We start from the raw sequence: 8,612 nt of genomic DNA on the forward strand, positions 1-8,612 counted from the left end.
GTAAAGATTTACACCCTCGGAAACCCTGTACAGGGTCGCTATGGGTCGGAACCGACTCGACGGCACTTAACAACAACAACAACAGGTAAGAGTAAGGCATGAGGGTTAGGGTTAGGACTCTGGCTTAGGGTAAAGACTCTGGCTAGGTCCTGACTTCGTTTACTGTTAGGGTTACAGTTAGGACTAGGGTTAGCGATCAGGGTAAGGATTGAGCTAGGGCTAAGAGCAAGGCTCAATCTAGTTTTCAAAGTTACAGTTAGGTTTATTTTACACATTCATTAATTCATTTATTCTTGACACCTACTTGATTTCCAATTCATTTGGAAGTTCCCTAGTAGCCTCGTGGGTTATGTGTTGGGTTGTTAACTTCAAGGTCAGCAATTTGAATCCACCAGCTGCACCATGGGAATAACATGAGGCTTTCTGCTTCCACAAAGATTTACAGCCTACAAAACCATATACAGGGTCACTATGAATCAGAACTGACTCAATAGTATGGAACAGTAAGTACTTTAATCCCTCTTTTTACTGAACGGATTTTTTGTTGTTGTTGCAACTATATCTCTGATTCTCCATTTTCAGTCTTATAGGCCTGTTTTTGAGACCTCCTGGTGTGGCACTGTAAGACAAGCACTGAGCCACAAGGTCTATTTGGACTGTAAGGCTGGTAGTTCAAATCCACCAGTCACTCCTGAGAAACCCTATAGAGAGGGTTGCTGTGAGTTAGAACTGACTCAATGACACTTAACAACAACAAAGGCATATTTTACTTTGAATACTTCAATATCTTGGCTGAGTCTAGCTAATGTTATCATGTATGTTAGTCTCTGTCCAAAGTACACTCTTTAGCAATTTTTGTAAAGTTGGTTTGGTCTTTACAAGTTCTTTTAATTTCTATTTATCTGAAAATGACTAATTTTGCCATGAAATTTGATGGACAATGTTGTTGGAATCATAATTTTTGGTTGGAATTCCCCCTCCGCCCCCAAGAATTTTATATGTCAATTCATTGTCTTCTTGCCCACGTGGTTTCTGTTGTGGAATTCAGAGTTTAGTCGTATTATTTCTCTTTTGTAGGTAGCTTCCCGATTTTCCTGAGCTGATCTCAGGAATCTTTCTGGTATTTGGTTTTGAAAAGTTTGATTTTAATAATAGGTCTTGGTGTTTTTCTTTTGGAGTCTATCCTATTTGGAGTTCATTCAACTTCAGGAATGACAATCTTCTCATCTTTCATAATGTTGGGGACGTTTTCTTCCAATCACTTTTGGACAATCTTCTCAATGATTTTTTTTTTTTTTTTTTTGTCACTTCCTGTTCTGGAATTTCAATCACAAGTATGTTGCTCCTCTTGATAGTTTCCCACATAAACCTTAAGTTCTCTTTGGATTTTTCCCCCACCTGATTGTTTGTCTTGTTACTGTTGTTGTTGTTCAGTGCCTTCAAGTTGGTTCTTACTCATAGCAACCCTGTAGTCTAAGGCTTTAAAAAAAAAATCATTGCAGGAACAGAAAGCCTCATCTTTCTCCCCCAGAGATTCTAGCAGGCTTGAACCATGGAATTTGTGATTTGCAGTACAGTGCTATTGTATGGAGCTCTAGCTATAGCAGATGAGATCTTTCTAAGTTCTGTAGATTGGTCTTTACAAACTCTTTTAATTTAATTTCTATTTATCTGAAAATGACCTAATTTCAATTCTAATACTTTGCCATTTCAGTGTATTATATATGTCAAATTCTTATTGTTAGTCTTCCAGCTTTCTGATTACAGTTTTTGTATGGTTCTAGTGGTTACGAATCGGGCTGCGAACCTTAAGGTCAGTGGTTCGAAACTACCAGCCGCTCCGCGGGAGAAAGATGAGGCTTTCTACTCCCGTAAGGATTTACACCCTCGGAAACCCTGTACAGGGTCGCTACGGGTCGGCTCCGACTCGAAGGCACTTAACAACAACATAGTTTTGTCCATGTTTCCTTGCTTTTATCTGCAGTTTTCCTGACCATTCTTTTTGTTTGTTAGGGTTACCAAAACAGCATTTACAAAAAAAAAAAAAACTCGTTATCAGGTGGTTTTGGTACCATTTCAGGCACTGTATTTTCTACCTCTGCATTTTGGTCACTTGTGTGAGGTATTCTATCTTGTTTCATTGTGTAAACTGAAATTGCCTGTTTTCTCTGAGACATTGTGGTGTTGTGTTTATATTTTATTGATGATAGGATATCGGTACCACCTGTTTCCTCATGGATGTGGTAGATATTGGAAGTGTGAATGAAGTTCTCTGCTCATTGTTTGCGCAGTGTAGTTCGCAGTAGGTCCATGTGTCTCCAGAAGCAGGGGTACTATGCCAGTGCCTGGCCCTGGGAAGAGCAAAGGCTGCACATGAAAGGGTGCCATTCACTGCTGGGTTGGCAAAGATGGGAATGACCATGTCCCTGACTCCCAGGAGGGCATGGGAACACTGGAGAACTGCACCCTCATGCAGCCAACCTCCATTCACATCCTGTACCTGCAGGCCACTGTACTGACAGCCAATCGCAAAAGTTCAAGATGGTGACACTGCTCCATGCCAGCCTATAGTCTCCTGACTCTTGTGCAGTTTCCTCTTCCAGATGACACTCAATCTACCTCTCTGTCCTATCTTCTGATACTCAAGGTTCCAGGATCACCATCTGAATCTGTTTAATTCATTCTCCCACATCTTTGTAGCAGAGTGTGCTCACTGTATCTGCCTTCTCCGCCATCTTGTCTTCAATATCCTTTATCTATTTTTATGAGTTTTTACCTCCTGATTTTTCCAAACTAAAGAGCCAAGGATTAATATTGATTTAAATAAAAAAAAAAAATCTAAGTCATTATTAACATCATAGACTTCAGGCAATTGAAGCATTAAAGAAAACATTGCGATCTAATGTGTTTATGTCTGGAAAGACGTTATCATCAAAAAGTCAACTACCCCTAAATTAGTTTACAGATTCAACATCATTCTATTTGAAAACTTAGAAGGTTCTTCCACAGAGCTTCATGAAATAAAATAAAATGTATTTAAAAAAAACAAGAAAAGAACCCCAAACAACTACCAATCCATATGTGATCTGATATACACTTCCTTACACTGTAAATCTTTATGAAAGCAGAGAGCCTAATGATTGTCCCCAAGTGACTCATGTGTTTGAACTGCCAATATTTTGGTTAGCAGTGCAGTACTTATCTTACAGTATCAGGAGGGCAAAGATAAAATTTTAAAATGTGATGAAAAGTAAAGAATGACTTGTTTTGTAGACATAAAAGCAAAACTTATTGTCCTTTCTGATTCATACTGACCCTATAAGACACGGTAGAACTGCCTCACTATAGAATTTCCAAGGCTAGTACAGGGTCACTATGAGATGGAACCAACTCCACGGCACTTAACAACAACAACAACATAATGTTTATGGAAGTAATTCAACAGATTTTTCTCCTGGCAGTGTGACTGGTGGGTTTGAACCGTCAAAATTTCAGTTAGTAAAGTACACAGCTACTAAGTCAAGTGGGCACCTTCTAGACCTAACCCCTCAAAACCAAACCACTACTATAAAGTGAATGATAATTCATAGTGACCTTATATACCATTTCAGAGACTGTAAATATTTACAGTCAATTCCAACTCATAGTGAACTTATATATTGTTTTATATATTGTTTCACAGACTATACATATTTACAGGAGCAAAAAAACCCCATCCCCCGTGGAGCAACTGGTGGGTTTGAACCACTCTTCTAGTGGTTAGAAGCCCAATGATTAACCAACAGCACCAGCAGAGCTCCTTTCTAAACTTAAATCATAGTAAAGAAGCCCTTATGGTGCAGTGGCTATGTAAAGCAGTTAAGATTAAATGGTATTCTGTTCTCATAGAGATTAACCAAACAAACACCCAAACCCACTGTCATCTAGTCAAGTCTATTTCATAGCAACCTACAGGACAAGGAACTCTGGTAGCGTAGTGGTCATGAATCGGGCTGCGAACCGTAAGGTCAGCAGTTTCAAACTGCCAGCTGTTCCATGGGAAAAAGATGAGGCATTCTGCTCCCGTAAAGATTTACAGCCTCAGAAACCCTGTACAGGGTCGCTATGAGTCGGAACCAACTCCATGGCACATAACCACCAACAACCACCTACAGAATAAAGTAGAACTGCTCCATAGGGTTTCCACTGCTTAAAATCTTTATGGAAGCAAACTGCTTCATCTTTCTTCCAAGGATTTGTTAGTAAGTTTTAACAGTCAACCTTATGATAAGCAATGCAATGCTTAACCAACCTAGGAAACCTTACAGGGCAGTTCTACTCTGTTCTATTGGACTACTAAGAGTTGGAATAGACTAAATAGCACATGACAATAATAACATCATAGTAACCAAAACACGTACAGAAGTTGATCCAACACAATGAACAGGTAAGAAACCAAACCACACAAATATGTCAAGATAGTAGGGAAAGAACGTAATTGATTATTGGTTCTTCTCCAAGAATTGGTCCTTCTAGATGACATGTTGCAAGTACATGAAACAAAGTCTCGCTATCCCTCCTTATAAGCAGCATTCTGCCTGTTATTTCTTCTAAGATTTGTTTATTTTCTGTTGACGGTTACAGGTTTTTTGTTGTTGTTGTTTTCTTATGTAGCCAGATTTAATAATATGGTACACACATTTTACATCTAGTTTAAGATTTCCCCCTAACATTGAGATCATAATAATATTTTCTTCTGAAGTGCTACTGCTACTGTGTGCTAGTCAGTCACTTCGGAGTCATAGTGAGTGGCCCTGTGAAGGGTTTGCAAAGCTGTAAATCTAAAGAGAAGCAGAACACCTCATCTTTCTTCTGAAGAGCAGCTGGTGGATTCAAACTTTTAACTTTTATGTTAGTAGCCCAAGGTGCAACCTACTAGATACAAGACTCCCATTTGTTGTTGTTGTTGTTAGGTGCTATCAAGTCAGTACCAACTCATAGTGACCCTATGTACAACAGAACGAAACACTGCCTGGTCCTGGGCCAACCTCACTAGTGTTGCCACACTTGAGCCCACTGATTCTGCCACTTTGTCACTCCATCTCACTAGGGGTCTTCCTCTTTTTCACTGACCCTCCATCTTACCAAACATGATATACTTCTCCAGCGAATGGTCCTTATTGACAATATGTCCAAAGTATGAGAAAAGAGGTTTGTCCATCCTGGCCTCCAAGGAGCACTGTGGCTGCACTTCTTCCAATGCAGATCTGTTGGCTCTTTTGGTAGCCCACGGCACTTTCAATATTCTCCTTAACACCATAACTCAAATGCATCAATTCTTCTACAGTCTTCCTTATTCACTGTTCAGCTTTCACATGCATGTGAGATGACTGAAAATACCATGGCTTGGGTCAGGTGCACCTTAGTCCTCAAGCTGACATCTTTGTTCTTCAACATTTTAAAATGGTCTTGTGCAGCATATTTACCTAATGCAAAGCATCTTTGGATTTGTTGTCTGCTGCTTCCGTGAGTGTTGATAGTTGATCCAAGAAGAATAAAGTCCTTGACAACTTCAATTTTCTCTCTGTTGATATGAATGTTATTTATTGGTCCAAGGGTGAGGATTTTTGTTTTCTTTACATTGAGATATAATCCATACCGAAGGCTGTGCTCTTTGTTCTTCATCAGTAAATACCTTAAATCCTCTTCACTTTCAGCAAGCAAGGTTGTATCATCTGCATATTGCAGATTGTTAACGAGTCTTGCTCCAATCCTGATGTGACGTTTTTCTTCTTAGAACCCAGCTTCTTAGATTATTTGCTCAGCATACAGATTGAGTAAGTATGGTGAAAGAATACAACCCTGTTGCACACCTTTCTTCATTTTAAACCATTCAGTTGAATAAGTATAGTGAAAAAATACAACCCTGTCACACACCTTTCTTAATTTTAAACCATTCAGTGTCCCCATATTCTGTTCGAACAACTGCCTCTTGGTCCATGTACAGATTCCTCATGAGCATAATTAAGTGTTCCGAAATACTCATACTTCACAATATTGTCCATAGTTTGTCATGATCCACATAATAGAAAGCCTTTGTGTAGCCAATAAAGCACAGGTAAACATCTTTCTGATATTCCCTGCTTTGAGCCAAGATCCATTGGACATTGGCAATGATATCCCTCATCCCATGCCCTCTTCTGAATCTGGCTTGAACCTCTGGAAGTTCTCTATCAATGCATGCTTGTTTCTGTATTACGTTTAGTAAAACTTTACTCGCATGGGATATCAAAGAGATTGTCTGATGATTTCTGCATTCTGTTGGGTCACCTCTCTTTGGAATGGGCACAAATATGGATATCTTCCAATCAGTCAGCCAGATAGCTGTCTTCCAAATTTCTTGACATAGATGAGTGAGTGCCTCCAGTGCCACCTCACTTTCTTGAAAGATTTCCATTTTTATTCCATCAATTCCTGGTGCCTTGTTTTTACCAATTCTTTCAATGTATCTTGGACTTTTCCTTCAGTATCATTGGCTCTTGATCATATGCTACATCTGGAAACAGTTGAACATCAACCAATTCCTTTTGGTACAGTGACTCACTGTATTCCTTCCATCTTCTTTTGATGCTTTCTGCATCATTCAATCATTTGCCTAGAGAATCCTTCAGTAATGGAAGTCAAGGCTTGAATTGTTTCTTAAGTTCCCCCTTGAAAAATGCTGAGCATGTTCTTCCTTTTTGATTTTCTGATTCCAGATTTTACACATTTTGTTGTGTTGTGATATTTGACTTTGTCTTTTTGAGCTGACCTTTGAAATTTTCTGTTCAGCTCTTGTGCCTCTTGTACCTCCACATGAAGAAAGCAAAAAGTCATTAAGAAGACAAGAAAGAAGGAAAAGGTCAAAATGGATGTCAGAAGAGACACTGAAACTTGCTCTCCAGCATAGAGATGCTAAAGCAAATGGAAGAAAGAAGGAGACTCCCATTCGTGTTCTATTTTTCAATTATTTTTTCATATTTGGTATGAATTGTGAATATGCCAGGGAATGTCACAAGAACAACAACCAAAAAAAAACTGTCTTGGATGATACAAAACTAGAATGCTACTTACAAGAAAGGATGATAAGACTTAGTCTCCTGGTATGTGTTGGAACTGACTAGATGGCACCAAATAGCAACAACAATAACTGGAATATATGGCAAATTATGGTGACCTTGTTGGTTATCACCACACAAGGTGTGGAAGAGAGGTAAAGTATAGAACTACGTCTAGTAAGACACAGATAAACAACCTATAAAGCACAGGGGCAGCCCACTACAACAAAGAATTATCCAGTCCCCAATGGCAGTAGTTTCTTGGATGAGAAACTTTATCTTAAAGATTATTAAGAGGGGAAAAGTAGAGCATATAGACAGTGGGGGAAAAAGATAAGATTTGAAGGTGATAAGGTACCATCATATGTATATATAACTTCATATTTATTTATTTAAAATAATATACCATTGCTTTTTAGATGAACGTTCACATTGCAAATTACTCTCCCATTTGACAAATTGTTCTGTGACATTGCTTACAGTTTTCAGTCTATCAACATTTTCATTATTTCCATTCTGTTTCTTCTGTTTCCATTGCTCCAGCTTCTCTTCCCCTCCTTAGCTTCTCAACTTTGCTTCTGGCTAAATGCTGACCATTTAGTCTCATATTGTTAACTGTTTAAAGTAGTATATTACTCAAGGGAGATACTGTTTATCTTATAAGTCAAACTGTCAGTTGGCTGAAAGGTGATTTCCAGAAACAGCATCAGTTCAAAATTCAAAGACTATTTTAGGGCATTAGTCTCAGGGTTCCTCTAGTCCCTATCAGTCCAGCAGGTCAGGACTATTTTAGGAATTGAAATATTGTTCTACATTTTTCTTCCATTCAATCTGGAACTTTCTATTTTGTCCCTACTCAGAATGGTTGTCTGTAGTCAGGCACAATCTAATTCACTGATCCTATATTAGAAGAGCCTGCAATTTGTGTGGAATATTAGTCCTGTTGTAGCTGCAGTATAATAAATCAAAAGATCAGTGGTTCAAACCCACCAGATTCTCCTCAGAAATTTGATGGGCCATAGTCTGGACAGTTGAGATACAGAGAAATAACATGCATCAGTTTATCATGATTGGGAAGATGCCAAACATATGGCCTAACTAGGAGAAACTCTTAATGAAAGAAAAAATGTCTTCAGAATTATTACAGCAGAGTATGGTCATTCTGAAAGGATGTGTGAGCTATTGTTGAAATTTTATGTTTACATGTCTTAAAAACGGAAACAAGATGAGCAGTTGCTACCTACAATAAGTTACCAAAATGTGAAATGTATGACAGAAAGGACTCAAATTATGTTCCTTTTAAATATTCTCTCAGTTTGGGAAATAGCAAGACTTCTGAAGGGGCAAGATCAGGGCTGTAGAATGGATGGAGTAAGCTTTCTCAGGAAAATTCTCACAAGACAGTCTTTGCTAATCTCAAGGAATGAAGGGGAATTGTCTTGAATGAAAAAAATATTCCTCACTGCAATTGTGGCTCAAACTGATGTTGCGGTCTAGAGCATTATCCGGCAGCGGCATAAAAGAAATCCATATATA

General features: G+C 38.6%; 1 protein-coding gene across 1 annotated transcript in view; it reads right to left on the minus strand.

Annotated features, from left to right (window-relative positions):
• Nucleotides 1-8,612, minus strand: part of LOC102822436 (bis(5'-adenosyl)-triphosphatase-like) — a 1,401,568-nt gene that overhangs the window by 1,330,567 nt on the left and 62,389 nt on the right. The gene's annotated exons all lie outside the window — the stretch shown is intronic.

Source organism: Chrysochloris asiatica, unplaced genomic scaffold (genome assembly GCF_000296735.1).
Source record: "Chrysochloris asiatica unplaced genomic scaffold, ChrAsi1.0 scaffold00046, whole genome shotgun sequence".
Taxonomy (NCBI): domain Eukaryota; kingdom Metazoa; phylum Chordata; class Mammalia; order Afrosoricida; family Chrysochloridae; genus Chrysochloris; species Chrysochloris asiatica.